Raw genomic sequence first — 15679 nt, forward strand, 5'->3', positions numbered from 1 at the left:
TTCTTAAAATATTCCTTATTTAAAGTACTTTTATGGTCTCTCTTTTTCTTTCCTAATTCTTCCTTTACATAATTATCTGAGACCTCTAAAGCAAATCTCTCCTGCAAATAATACAAGTTTAGAAAGTAAATATAAATGAAACTTAAACCTAAGTATTACAAATTACATTCATGTTTTTACTTTAATATTATCGAGAGCTTGATTTTTGTTACTATCATGCAAATGATGCCATGACTCATAGTTCATACGCTGTACGATAATGCCCAAGTATCCTGCTAAAAGTCGAGTTTTTAATCCAATAGGCTAACCATGACTATTTCTAGCTACTTTAACATGCTCGACATGATTTAGCTCGTATAAATCTTTTAATAGCGTAAGTCCTCAATTTTTGTGCCTCCCGCCACTTTCAGCTAAAAAATGGTATATGATAATATAAGAATTTAAAAAAATCAATAATAAAAGTCAACATGCATGTAAATTAAAGTTAACATTACTTTGAATTTCTGCAGGTTCGTCAGCTGTATTCGGAACATTCGCAGATATAATAGCAGTCTATTGTTCACTATTTGTTTCTTCTGAATTTGGAGGATTTTGAATAATACTTAGATCACGCAATCTTCTTCTAGGCATTTTATCTACAATACACATAAAATAGTTGAAATATTAGTAACTAATTATAACAATAATAGTACATGTAAAATAGTTGAAATATTTAACATGATCAAGATTTAAATTATAATATTACATATAATTAAAAAATTGTAAAATCTTGCTACATCATGATTCGTAAATATCTTCATCGACATCCTGGCGAACCCATTGAAATTGTGTACTAGTACTAGGGATAGTTTCATTTAAGTTTTGTTCTAGAAAAGGAAAAGTTTCTAATCTTTCATCGATGTCATCTCTACTTCCATTGCCCATGTCAAACAAGTCTCTAGGGGTGTTACGGAGTACAACATGCCAACCCTCATTAGTTGGATCTTTCGAGTAAAAAACTTGTTTGACTTGAGAAGAAAATACATACGGCTCGTCTATCAATTGTTGTCCAACGGGAACTAATCGAGAGAAGTTCACCATTGTAAAACCAAATTGATCTTTTTTTAATTTCGCGAGTAGTATTAACACCATCCCAATCACATCGAAATAAGACAACCTTTTGTTTGCCATAGTAATCCAACTTAATAATGTCTGTAAGAAGTTTGTAATACTCCACATTTCCCTCAATAGGATTACTGTCCCTAGCACTAGCATAACTTGTAATTGAAGATTTAACAACTATTCCACAATTTTGAGTCCTCCTCAATATTTCACGAGATTTGGTATGAAACCTGAATCCATCAATGAGAAAGGTAGCATATCTTTTTACTACTCTATTCGGACCTTGGGAAAGCCATTTAACTTCGTCATTGACGTCCTTTCCACTATAAACCTATTAAATCAAAAGTAAATTGATTAATTATAAATGTTATACGAAAACATTATTATTTGTCAATGAAAGCTTCAGTTGTATATCGTTTTCCCTAACCATTCATGAAAAGATTCTGTGAATAACATACGAATCTCTCGATGTTGTAATCTTTGAGAGTGTGAACGAGATCTATAGAACTATGTTAGAAAGTGGATTACTTGGTTAGAAGATAAACAAATTAAAAAGATGAACATTTATCAAATTCTAAAACTTACTTGTGTAATGGTTCAATTGAATTGTGGTGAAAATTAACATATCGATGTGATTGTACCCAAGATCTATCATCTAAGTGTGCAATTTCAATTTTACCGATTGGTTGTCCAACATTTCTACTTGGTCTATTCAGTCTTGTTTCAACATCTTCTAAATATCTAAAGCAGAAAGTCATGCACTCCTCTGCCAAGTAACCTTCAGCAATTGATCCTTCTGGATAACGCTTATTACGATAATAAGACTTCAATTTGCATAGGAACATAAACACAATATACAACATTATCAAAAGTTGTAACTAAAGTTATATTCATGAATGAATGAAAACTTTACAAATAAATTAGCACCTCTCTATAGGATACATCCACCGATAGAAAATCGGTCCACCAAGTTTTGCTTCATGAGGGAGATGGATTAGCAAGTGCACCATAATAGTGAAGAACAAAGCTGGAAAGATCTTCTCTAAGTTGCATAAAGTCAAGGTGGCTCCATCTTGTACTTTCTCAAGTTATTCAACAATAAAAACTTTGTCACAAATAGCTTTCATTATATTGGATTGTTCAATTATACAAGATGTCACCTTTTTTTACATATAACACCGTAAAGCAACTGGCACTAAATCTTGCATCAAGATGTGATAATCATGTGATTTTAGGAAATATAGTCTTCGATCTTTACGAGTGACACATCGAGATACATTTGATTTATACACATCTAGGACCTTTATATCCTTCAACACCGTGCAGAACACTTCTTTTTCTTTCTTTGACATTGCAAAAATAGAAGGCGACAACTGAGGTTTTCCATTCGGAAGTAATTGGGGATGAAGATCACTCTGAATTCCCATGTCAACTAGATCAAGTTGACTCTAAAGATTGTCTTTCGATTTTTTATCGACATTCAGAATTATGCCGATGATGTTCTCGCAAACATTCTTTTCAATACGCATGACATCAAGATTGTGTCGTAAAATGTGATGCTCCCAATAAGGAAAATTAAAAAAATACTTCTTTTTTCCACTATTCCACCTCATTAGGATCATCCTCTTCATCAGATTCATCATCACTCTGCCGGTCAACATCACCAACATACACCTCCCTCGATCTTCTCTTTGTTTGTGTGTTGGATGGTTGATTCATCTTCCCATAACTACAATTGATATCTTTTAACATGAACAAGATTTTAGATCCAATGGTCTACTCAAAAGCTTCTCTAAATTCTTCAGTACCATCACATGGAGTCCTCTGAAATCTAAATCTATGATTTCTATCTAACCACCAACGATGCCCCATATAAGAGAACTTATTCCCAATATATAACCACTTCGAACATGTTTACGCCACACAATAAGGACAAGCATAATGTTCTTTGGTACTCCAACAAGATAAATTGGCAAAAGCCGGGATTATCATTAATAGTCCATAACAAAGCTGCACGTAAATAAAAGTTCTCCTTTCTCAAGACATCATATATTTCAACACCCACCCATAATTGTTTCAACTTTTTAATAAATGACTGCATGTAAATGTCAATATCATTCCCGAGACCTTTCTCTCTAGGGATAATCATAGATAAGATAAAAGCAGATTGCTTCATGAAAATCTAAGGAGGCAAATTGTAAGGAACAAGCACTACAAGCCAAGTACAGTACAAAGTACTCATGATTTTAAAAGGATCAAATCCATCAGATGCTAGCCCAAGCCTTACATTCCAAGGATAACTTACAAAGCTTGGAAATTTATTGTCAAATGATTTCCAAGCTAAAGAATCTGCAGGATGCCTTAATAATCCATCACTGGTTAGTTGATCATGATGCCACCTCATAGACTCAACTGTATTTAACGACATGAAAAGCCTTTGAAGCCTTAGTAGTAGTGGAAAATATCGCAAAATCTTTACTGGCTTCTTTCTTGATTGTGCCTCACCTTCATCCTCATTCACATCTTCTGCATTTCTATTCATCCAACGAGATTTACCACAAACGTGACAAGACTGTTGGTTTTACTAATCACCCCAATACAACATGCAATCATTTGGGCAACTATGAATTTTGGCATACCCAAGGCCTAAGTCTTTTATTAGTTTCTTCATATCTTTGCATGAATGAGGGATTTTTACAAACAGAAACATATCTATCAAAAACTCTAACAGTAGTGTAAAAGAGTTTCTGGTCCACCCTCACAAACATTTTAAGTGAAAAAGATGAACGTAAAAGGACAGTTTTGGAAATTTCGATCCCTCATAAAGTTCTTCATTCATTTCATGAAGTATCTTATAGAACTTCGCCGCTTCTCCATTTTGCTCTTCATCAGGTGCACTTCTTCCCATTTCGGTGAAAACATTTCCACCAATATCACAATCATCGGATGCAATAATTTTAGGTGGAAACGATTGCAAACCATGACTGTGCATATTAAATGCATCCCGTAACATACCTTCCATGTCATCTTCTCTAACAGACTGATGGTAAGTATTATAAGGATAAGCCAGATTAATCATGGAAGAGGTTCTACAAGGTGTACACTCTCCATGGAAAAACCATTTTTTATGCCCACGAATAAAGCCATCAACAATTAGATGTTCGTTGAAAACTGCACGAAAATGCCAATTGATGTTGCGACACTTCTTTCATGGGAAAAGAATCATATTCTCTTGGCTTGCATTTTGAAATGCAAAATTTAGAAAAACAAAATTTAGAAAAGTTTGTACTCCATTTCGATAGTTGTTGCTTACCCTTAACAAATCCATCCAACTCTTATTCATTTCGTAGTTCTTGAAATCTAAAGTTGACAATAAATTACAATTACTTAAGTATTCTAAATAGATTTAAATCATGTCATTGTACTAAAATAGATAATATATATCAAGTATCAAGTATCTAATTATTTAAAAGATATATATTAGTGACAACATTTTGGGTTTATTTCAAAGTATAATTAAGATTAGGGAAAAACAATAGTGTTGTCCTAATTTCTGTGATTTTTATATATTTTGATCCAAAGTTTTATGTAAGTTATGATATGATATATATTTTTTATATTCTTTAAATGTTAGAAATTTCATTTTTTTATATTCTTTAAATGCTTATGTAAGTTATGATTATCATATTTAAATATTAACTTTAAATATTGACTCTTTTAATTATACTATTTTAATTTTTAAATTTGTGTTTTTATCACCTTTATGTTTACTATACTAAACATTAAAGTCGATCAATTTAAATTTAGAATTTAAAAAAATATATTAAAATTAAAATTTTGTTACGGATTTTATGAAAGAATAAATAAATTTTAAATATATTGATAAACAATATTTATCTTTATGATAATTAAATATATTTATTTTTTTGATGATATTTATGAAAGATATTAAAATAATTTTAACATTAAGATAAATATTATTTTCCTTTAAAAAATTTATTTTAATTAACTAATATTTATAAATATTATATTATGTTTTATTTTTGAAATTTGAACTTTAAACTATATACTTTTAAGGATAAATAAAAAAATATTATTTAAATTAAATTTTCTATGAAAATTTTAACTTTAAAACTAAATATAAAAATTAATGAATTTAAATTTAGAATTTAAAATAATAAATTAATAACACAATTAAAATCAGAAGTTAGAACTTAAGTTATCTTAAATTTTAAAATAAAAATAAAAATTTAGAATCAAAAGTAAAATAAATAATAAAAATTGGATTAAATATAAAGATATCAATAAAATAAGATATTATAATGAAGTTACTTAAATAAAATAAGAACTTAAATCATAACCATGTAAAATGTAAGATTTGAATATCCATTCCCATGTGAAATATCAACATTGATTATTTAAATTGATCAATTTAGGCTACTAATGAATATTCTCTTTTCTAAGTCAAAGTTCCAATTTGTGTTTTTCTTCTTTCAACTCAAATAAAAATAAAATGTTGAAAAGAAAACAATTAGATAAAAAAATAGAATAATTAGTTGACACAAGATTATTTTTAAGTATATACGATTACAAAATTGAGTGTAGTTTTTGATCAACTAATTAGTTGATCCTACTGCAGGCAGACTCGAGCAGGTTTTGAGCAAGATGAATATAGAAAGTCCACCTTCAACTTGCATATAAAACACTATTCAATTACCGGAATAAAGTCAAAACCAATCACTCTATATATGGAAAATGCCGTTAAATTTTTCATAACGAATAATTAATAAAGTCAGTTTACTTTATTTTCTGGTTCCAAGTTTTGTAGAGAGAACATTCACATGTATGCATCTTCATCTTAAGTTGAAAAGTAGCAATCAAACTCTGGATATTTCGATGAAATCACTATTAGAAACTTCACAAAATGAAATTTACCAGGTTCTATCTATTATTTGCTTAACTAACATACAAACATAAGGCACTCTCATACTTTTTTGCACATAAAATATAAAATAAAAGTTGAAATGGAGAGAAACATAACTTTAAGTAGCTAAATTATTATTGGAAGCAAGGGATAATCATTTAATGATATTATGTGCAATTTAAATTTAGCTAATTAAATATACATACCTCTTAGAAATTGTAAATTGGATGGTAGACTCGATTCCAGCAACTAGTGTTGTGGTGAGCAAAGCACGCCCAAAACTTTTGAGATGCTACAAGAAGAATAAAAAGAAACTCCATAATAGCGAAATAATAAAATAAATGAAAAATAAAATATTATAAATAGCAAAATTATGAGTTCAAATAGAATAAACCAATTTCATAATATATATATATAACTTTAGGGTTGTAAGAGATAATACTTAATAATAGATATTATTTTATCTTTGGTAAGTCCGTAATTTTTTCAGTAGAGCAATCCTACAAAGGCCTATCGGGACATTACCTGCCGATAGAGTGGTGACTGGAACTGAAAGTACACAAAGAAGTAAAGGCTAAAAGTTCTTGGGACTGCTCTAGGATTGAATTCCCAAATGTTTATTAAATGATTGAAAAGGCTACTTTCTGATGTAGTTGACTGCAAAAACATTTTACAAGATCAAATGATTAGTAAGGGAAAGAATTAAATTCATGGACAAAAAAAAGGGATCATCTATATAGAGATAAGCCAAGCAATATCCTTTTTTATAATTTCATGAAATGGCAAAGCATGCAAATAGGTTGACAACTAAACAACCTATTGAAATTCAACTCCATTCTCAAAGTATCTACCAAAGAAAATGTGTTGTATTTAGCGTATGGCAATATTTTCAACCATTAAATATCCAATGTCTTAATGCAATAGACATCGCTAAGTAGATATCATCAGCTTACAGAACACATAAAAGACAAGCGAAGAGAAAGCAACAGTTTCCTAATCTGGCAAGATCAAAAAATGGAGAAAAGAAAGAGTTTCCTAACAGTATCTTAAATGCACCCATTTCTCATCACATTTTCCATAAATCATATATGATAAATAAAAATAAATAAAAAAGAACTCAATGAACCAATAACACCTTGGCATGCAACCCAAAAATTTTCATGTCATTTTATGAACTTTAACATATATGGTTTCTTCTTTTCTTAACAAGAACACACAATTCAATCATCCGGGAATTATGTTCTTTAATATGATAATAAAATGATTTTATGCTACAATAACAACTTAAACTTGATCTATCGTTTAATACCACAACGATAGAATATAAAATATCTTGATGATCTTACAAATTTTAAGGAAAATTTTAGCATGTGAATTAACGTCAATAGGTCAATATGTTATGCTTTTAGAACCATTAAAAATGATGGTAAAGCATGCCTATTCACCATAATAATAAAGCAAAATCTTTGTATGGAGACATTACATACCGTGTGCAATGATTGCAGTAACCCCAAGCTTGCACCGGGCTAACTCCCCAACCTCCACAACCAAAGAAATTTCCAAGTTTGATTACCACACAGTTGAATTCTCATTAACAGTAGTTTCAAAAACCCTGCTTCCAGGATGCTATGATGCAAACAACTCCAACAAAGGTGTTTTAAATTCGGTTACTAAATATTAACCTATTTGACTATGGCCAAATAAATAAATAAATATATTTGACACATGATAAGTTTTAAATTATGTTACTAAATATTAACCTATTTTTTTATTACAAAGAACTAAACTTTAAGTCCTACCAAATATCTTAATGTTGGTAATACAGAAAGTGAAGAAACAAGTCGTTGAACAGCTACTGCAACACAAAACTTTGCCTTGAGCTTCAAAAACACATCAAAATTTTAAAAATATCAACATTTTTAAACTTTATATTAATACTCAAATTTCTAACAAAAATGTTAATTTTTTTTGTGTGAGCTACCCTAATCATCCCAACCCTTTTTTCCAAACAAAAATTAAAATCTAGAAATAGCGTCGGGGTGAAAATCTATACATACCTTGTTAGGTCAAAATTATGTTTCTTCCCCCTTTTTCCTAATAAGTAATTTATCATATCAGTAATTTTCTAAGCACCCAATAAAAAAATTAAAAAAGAAAGAAAGAAATGAAGTAGAACTGTCTTACCTGAGACAATGTCGATTAAGACTGAGAGAAGACTAATATTTTCTTCAATGTGAGGAGCAGCTAAAATAGAAGAACAAGGTATGTATATTTTTTTTCAAGCAACGAAAAGACTGAGAAAGAAAATGGATGGGAGTTTGGGATTTCAAGTAAAGAGAAGTCTAGGAAAAAAAAGGGACAAGATTTTGGGGTTTCAGGCAAAGAAAAGTCTGAGAAAGAAAATAATTTGTGCGTGGGAGATGATATCTTTGTGAAAAATGTCGCCATTTCCATAAAATGTAAAAAAATTTCCGGCATTTTTCCCATAAACATCGCTATTGCTTACATTTTGTGGCGTTTTTCCCCATAAATGCCGCTATTGCTTTACTTATTGCTGCGTTTTTCTATTGCAGCATTTTTTATCCAAACGCCACTACAAACACCGCTAAAAGCCTAATTTGCTGGAGTGTAAATTCACAATTTTAGGAAGAACATTGTTCTAAAGGAATTTTTCAAAGATGCTTTCGAGAAATTCTTTTCAATTTGTGCATTACTCGGGATGAGAAATGAATTAAGTTTTGGGGCGTCAAAATACAAAAATAAACACACTTTTTTATGCCTTTTTTAACTCAAATTCATGCAATTTCGTAGTAATTCTTGTCAAAAACTATATAATAATTATAAATTAATGAAATTGTACTTAAATTATTAACATGATGAAGTTTAATTAATTTTATAATATTTTTTATCAATTTTTATTTATTTTCGACAGATTAGCACAAATGGCAAAAATTAGCTCGGCACATACTATTGGAAGCACAAAACCGAGAAGCAATTTTGAAGCATCGAGGCGAATTAATTTTTCAGCCTAAGATGGTCCAAATTATGAATATTATTTCATAATATAATTAATTTTAATTTTAATCCAATTTATTTTGGGTTAAATAATTATTATTAATTAAATTATGAAAAGAGGCTCAGTTGTGCTGAACCGAGAAAACCAATCCATCCGAGCAATGGGTTGCCCAAAACCATCCCACATGCTGACCCAATCAGCTTTTTTAGCTGATTATTTAACTTGCAAAATAGCCCTTGAAGTCTCCTTGAATTTTCATTTAAACCCCTCCATTTATTAAGTTTTTCTAGATTTTCCCCTACCTAAAAATAGCAAGTTTGAAACCTTCATACTTGCCACATGTGTGGTCGGTCGTGGAGGGAGTCTATGGCTACTGATTTTTCATATTTTTAGAAGCCTACTTAACCTATAAATACCCTCCTTGGTGGCTCATTTCAAACACACCTTTCATCCTTTCATTCTTCACTGCTCTCTCACTTTTCTCTTTTCAAAACCCTTCCTTTGTTCTTCTTTTTCCCTTCCATTCCCTTGCCGATTTCCCCTCTTGGAAAAGAGCCCTTCAACCACCATTGTAAGCATCATTCAAGTGCTCATAGAAGCCTAAGTTAAACAAGAACAAGCGGAGAAGGAAGAGTGGAGCAAACTAGTTAAGCTTTGGAGAAACACCAGATTTGATTCTATCCCTATCCTTTAATTTTTATTCTTATTGTTATGAAATTGTCCATGAATACTTGTGATGTTGATATGTTTAATTTAATTAATATAGCTTAAATTTAATTCGTGTTAGGTTGATTTCATTTCATCCACTTAAGTTATTAAAATTATGTTTGTATTGTTATAGGCCTTGGTAAGTTGTTTGATTATGTAAAATCATGATTAAGTTATTATTGCATTATAATTGTAAGGTAGCTAATGAATTATTTATTTAATCGTGTTGAAATTCTAATTATTTGACACAATACTTAATCAGTGCATGTTTAATCTTCTAAGGTAGCTGATGATTAAATTAGCGACGGTATTAAACGGTACATTAGTCTTGCATAACTTGCAAGATTTTTGTGATTAAACTGTTTCAAGGTAGGAATACATTGTAACACACTTAATCTTTTATGTGCTTATGAAGATTGATTAATTGTTTGAATTGACATTGGAAAATGTTCAAGAGATTAGTTAATTTAATAAGTATGTATGAGCAGTAGAAATTACCGAGTTGCCGTGAATTTGTTCGTAACAACATGAACATGAGTTTAGTATTTCTAAGTTAAGAAATGTAATTATTATAACACAATTATTTCATCTTGATTAAAATCATCTTTTGAAATCATGCATTGGAACTTTTTTTTTTATTTTACTTAGTTAAATTTTAGTTTTTAATCACTTCCACAAAATCAAAATATTTTTCTTCACCAAGGTGTTTTTAATTGCATTCATAAATAATTCCTTACAAAGTCCCTTTGGGTACAATAACTCGACATTTACTTGTCACTTTATTACTTGTTGCGATTGTGTACACTTGCCCATTTCCATTGTTCCATGTATACTTGCACAAACCTTTGTTTACACCCATGCGCATTAAAACAATAAATTTATACAATAAATTTGAAAGCTCAGTTTTACTGCAAACGTACATGTCAATTGTAATATTTATAGTGTTATAATGAAACACCGATGTATTTCAACGATCGAACCCAAAGAAAGAGGTGATTGAGTAATAACTAGCATACACATTAGAGGCTAAATGGCTACTAATATGATTTTATATTACACTGTTTCATAAAAGATAAGTTTGCAAGAAAATTAAATATTTTAGTCTCAGAACTAAATTACAAGAAATGTAAACTAGAAGGACAATCTAGCAAATGACTAATGGGGGTTGGTTGGCTTCGATGCGGTTCACAAAATCTCGAATTAGGGACATAAATCGCGTAAATTACCAAATGCTCCATTTTATCTTCCAATCTCAGTTTTACTGACTTAGATGAATTAGGTATGGTTTATCTTTTGATCTCACTAGTTAATTCGAGACTAACTAAAGGGTGCGCGACAAGATTACCTTCTGGTCTCACTTTATCTTCACACTCCCTTGGGGGCGTCACTACTTAAGTTCTTAGCTCTATTCAAATTAGTCCAATTTGTTACGATTTAGTCCTTTTTCCCAAGATTTTAGTTTATTCATATCTCCATCAACCAACCTCCTTAAAGGTTTAGCGACATATACTCAAAGTCAAGAAAATAAACATAACAATGGAAAACAAAGCAGCCATGAAAGTAAGCTTGAGAAAGCTGTGAAAGTTGAGATTTTTATGCATGAAACTTAAATAACATTAAAACAAAAGCATATAATAGTGAAATCTAAAACAAGAAACATAAAAGGAACAAACTTTAATAGATTTAAAGTAAAATAAACTGAAATACATTAAGCTAAGCTACAATGCTAATTAACTTAACTAACATAAAGAACAACAAGAACAAGAAGTAAATGCAGAAAAATAAACTCTAAGCTAAGCTAGATGAAGAGAAAAATAAAACCCTAAAAAAGTGCAGAGAAAAACTAAAAAAAAACTAGAGAAAACTAAACCTAGAACTAGGCTAATGTGTGTCTCTCCCCCTTGGAAATTTCTTGCAATTTTAAAGGCTGTTTTGATGACTTTTCTATGCCAAAATTTCCTATACACGGGCCTTGTGTGATTGATGGGTCGAGTAGATAACGATTGACCTTCTTGGCCAAGTTTGTCCCTCTGACGAAGGCGATATCGTGATACCTAGAAGACGATATCGCAATATCTCGGGTAGTATTGAACTTGGGGGTCTTCCTTGAGAGATGAATATCGTGATACCCAAGGATGATTTCGCGATACCACTGAAGGGTCTCCTTGGTCTTTTATACAGCCGGAGGTTTTACGATTCCACGGGTTGGATATCGTGATACCCTTGCCCTAAATGTCATTCTTGCTCTCTTTTTTTACCTCCAACACGTCCCTACAACACTCAAACACATGTTAGACCTCCAATTGCACTATTAGCCAATTTGGGTGAAAAATAGACAAAAACGAGAGATTTTCACTTATTACCTAAAAAATATAAAATACAAAAATAACAAAAAAAACTAAGCTAAAAACGCTATTTTTCTCAAGAAAAAGCTCATTAAGTGAGTCGAAAAAGTCTAATTCACCACATCTATTTGTGGCAGATCATATTCCCCCCACTCAAGTCTTTGCTTGTCTTCAAGCAAACACACAAAATATGCAAAAAGAAGACCCTTGGACTAAATCAAACAATTAAGTTGTATAGTTATACAAGATCAAATTTGTACAAGAATTACTTCACATACAATTTAAGAATGATATCTAGTTAATTTACCTACTCCTAATGGAAATATTATTAGTTCGAGAAATTAAAGTGTTAATAGAGATAGAGGCAATGTAAATGAACATGTGTACAAATGTGGCCCGTCAAAATAAATTTTACATATCGCTCATAGATTTTTTTAAAAAATTGTTCATGTTCGTTCTAACAAATGCAAGCTATATACAAATTGATGTGTTGGAGACTTATTCAGGTCCCAAAGGTCTTTTAGGTTTGTAATGTTCTGAGACTGAGGTTCGTATGGATTTAAAGAAAGTTCATCTCAAAACGGTTCTAGCACTATGAATAGTATACCACACGACATTGTTCCCAGTTCCCCCAAAAATGTGATTGTTGCATCTCACCGCCTTATTTCTCCTTCTCTCACCTTCATTATCTCTCCAATAATGTGGAAGAGATAACTTATATTAGCTTGCTTTTGTACAATATGATTTTGAAACTATTTTACGATCATTTCTTTTTCTTATTTTTGAGCATTTTTACACTTTGTTTGTTCTTTTCTCTCACAATGCTTTTGATCCTAACTTTTCTTTCTTTCATTTTTTTAAGCATGGTTTCTAGCAAGAATCAATTTCAATCCCTCTTCACTAATCGCTCGAGTACATTTTTGAGAAACCTCCGTAATGTTCTTACTTACCCCTTGTTGTCCATGGCCTGACATCCATTCAATAATGCATTACAAAGTTCAAGGACAGTGAAGGGTTGAGTTTTGAACTCAATTTTTGGCTCAAGGTTTCAAACAAAAAGGCTCATTAAGAACGACAATGTAAAGTTCAAATTGCAAGGTGAGTTCCATTTCCTTAAACTCTCCCAAACCTAACCTCCAATAAATTGACAACGGCATGAGGTTGATACTAGCTCTTAGGTCACACAGGGTTTTCCCGAAACTTACTCCTTCTATCACATTCCTCAATCATTTATCCCCGGATCTAAGGGTGATTACCTTTGCATGCTCATTTCCTTCTCTCTTCGGATTAGGTTCAATATTACTAAGTATGCTAGAGGCTAAATTGTTTTGAAATATTTGCAAAACTTGGTCCAATTGACTCTAGATTTGGCGCACATTGGCTTGCACTAGATGCAAACCTTGCTCTAATTTACTCACTCTAATCGACAATGGAGGGTCACTACTATAAGATGGCTTCCTTTATTGTTCTTGGGGTGATCTAAAAGGTAATGGAGTTTGGTATGGTGTGTTGGGTTTTAGAGGGTTAGTGTTTTGGTTCCCTTGATTTGAAGGTCCCGCTTGGTTCCCTCCCCACTTAATGTTAGGATGATCACGCCATTTAGGGTTATAGGTTTTAGAGTAAGAGTGGTATCCTCTATTCCCTACATAATTAGCCTCCATATGGTTGCTCTCATCATCGTGCCCTACATTAAAACTGGTTAGATTAGGTTGGTTTTGGACTTGAGCCTTGGTCGCATTCATCTCCAATTGATTAAGCCTCTCGAGGACTTGTTGACACTTATCCTCACTAGTGAGAGCGTTTGTTGTCGCTTGTTTGGCTCAATATGTGAGCCGCTTAGTCGACCGCATGTAAGAGTTCATCACCATATCCTCAATGAGTTGACAAGCCTTAGCGTAAGTCTTTGACATGAATGCTCCAGCAGATGCTCCATCAAGACTAGAGCATAAATTCCTATCAAGTCCACTGTAGAAGACTTGAAGTTGCATCCAATCTTGTAAACCATGGTACAGACACTTGTACAATATCAATTTGAAGCGCTCCCAAGCCTCATATAATGAATCTCTTTCAAATTGTCGAAAACTCGTAATGTCCATCCAAAGTTTCATCGTCTTGCTTGGTGGAAAATATTTTGCCAAAAATTTGCTCGCTAGCTTATCCCAATTGTTGATTGAATCTACTGGCTATGAATATAACCACATAAAAGCATCGTCAATAAGAAAGAAAGGGAATATCCAAAGACGAATAGCATCATTGAATACCCTATTATATTTGAAAGTATCACAGATGGTCAGAAACCGCTTAAGGTGTTGATTGGGATCCTTATTCATTGACCTTCAAAATTAAAGGTTTGATTGTAACATTTGAATCATTGTCATTTAATTTTGAAGTTATTAGCATTAATCATTTGGGGGTTAATGCTACCTCGAAAAACGTCTAAGTTGGGCATCGCATAGTCGCTCCAAGTTCTTTATTTTATGGGTAATTGTGGTGGTTGCCGAATTTCTCCTTGCGGATCTTCGATAGGTTGCTCTCTTGGTGGAAATGGAATGTCTCTCATAAGTTGCATCCTCCTTGAGTGTGTAATGATACGTTCCAGTTCTAACTAAAATGGTAAGACACCATTCCTGGTTTGAGTCATACAACATTCCTACAAGCACGAGAGATTGAACAAAATTAAGTAAAAGTTGAATAACACAAAAATAAATGGAAAATAAAGTCATACATATAAATCTTTATTTGGCTACTTATCTCTACCTAATAGTGTACACTAAAAATTACTCAATCTTACACCGTCTTCCTCTGCAACAATGTCGACAACTCGACCGACTGGGCGTATGCGCATTAAAACAATGAATTTATACAATAAATTTTAAAACCTGTTTTCAATGTAAGCATATAGGTCAGTTGCAATATTTATAGTTTTACAATGAAACATCAAAATATTCCAAGCACTGAACCCAAAGGAAGAACTGATTGAGTAATAACTAGAATACACAATAGAGGCTAAGTAGCTACTAATATGATTTTGCAAGAAAATTAAATATTCTACTTTAAGAACTAAATTACAAGAAATGTAAACTAAAGGGACTATCTAGCAAATGACTAATGGGGGTTGGTTGACTTCGATGTGGTTCACCAAATCTCAAATTAGGGACATAAATCGCGTAAATTACCAATTGGCTCCATTTTATCTTTCAATCTCAGTTTTACCGACTTAGATGAATTAGGTATGGTTTATATTCTGATCTCGCCAGTTAATTCGGGACTAACTAAATGGTGCACGACAAGATTACCTTCTGGTCTCACTTTATCTTCACACTCCTTTAGGGGCTTCACTACCTAAGTTCTTAGTTCTATTCAATTAGTCCAATTTGTTACGATTTAGTCCTTTGTCCAATGATTTTAGTTTATCCACATCTCCATCAACCAACCACCTTAAGGGTTTAGCTACACATACTCAAAGTCAAGAAAATAAACATAACAATGGAAAACAAAGTAGCCATGAAAGTAAAGCTTGAGAAAAATGTGGAAGTTCAGATTTTTATGCAAGAAAACTTAAATGGCATGAAACCAAAACATCTA

General features: G+C 31.8%; 1 non-coding gene across 1 annotated transcript; it reads left to right on the plus strand.

Moving 5' to 3' along the window:
- Positions 1–14092: 14092 nt before the first annotated feature.
- On the plus strand, positions 14093–14199 carry LOC121224842 (small nucleolar RNA R71). The gene has a single exon (XR_005922585.1). It is a non-coding gene; the product is annotated as a small nucleolar RNA R71 (small nucleolar RNA).
- Positions 14200–15679: the final 1480 nt, after the last annotated feature.

The sequence above is a fragment of the Gossypium hirsutum genome, chromosome D12 (assembly GCF_007990345.1).
Source record: "Gossypium hirsutum isolate 1008001.06 chromosome D12, Gossypium_hirsutum_v2.1, whole genome shotgun sequence".
Taxonomy (NCBI): domain Eukaryota; kingdom Viridiplantae; phylum Streptophyta; class Magnoliopsida; order Malvales; family Malvaceae; genus Gossypium; species Gossypium hirsutum.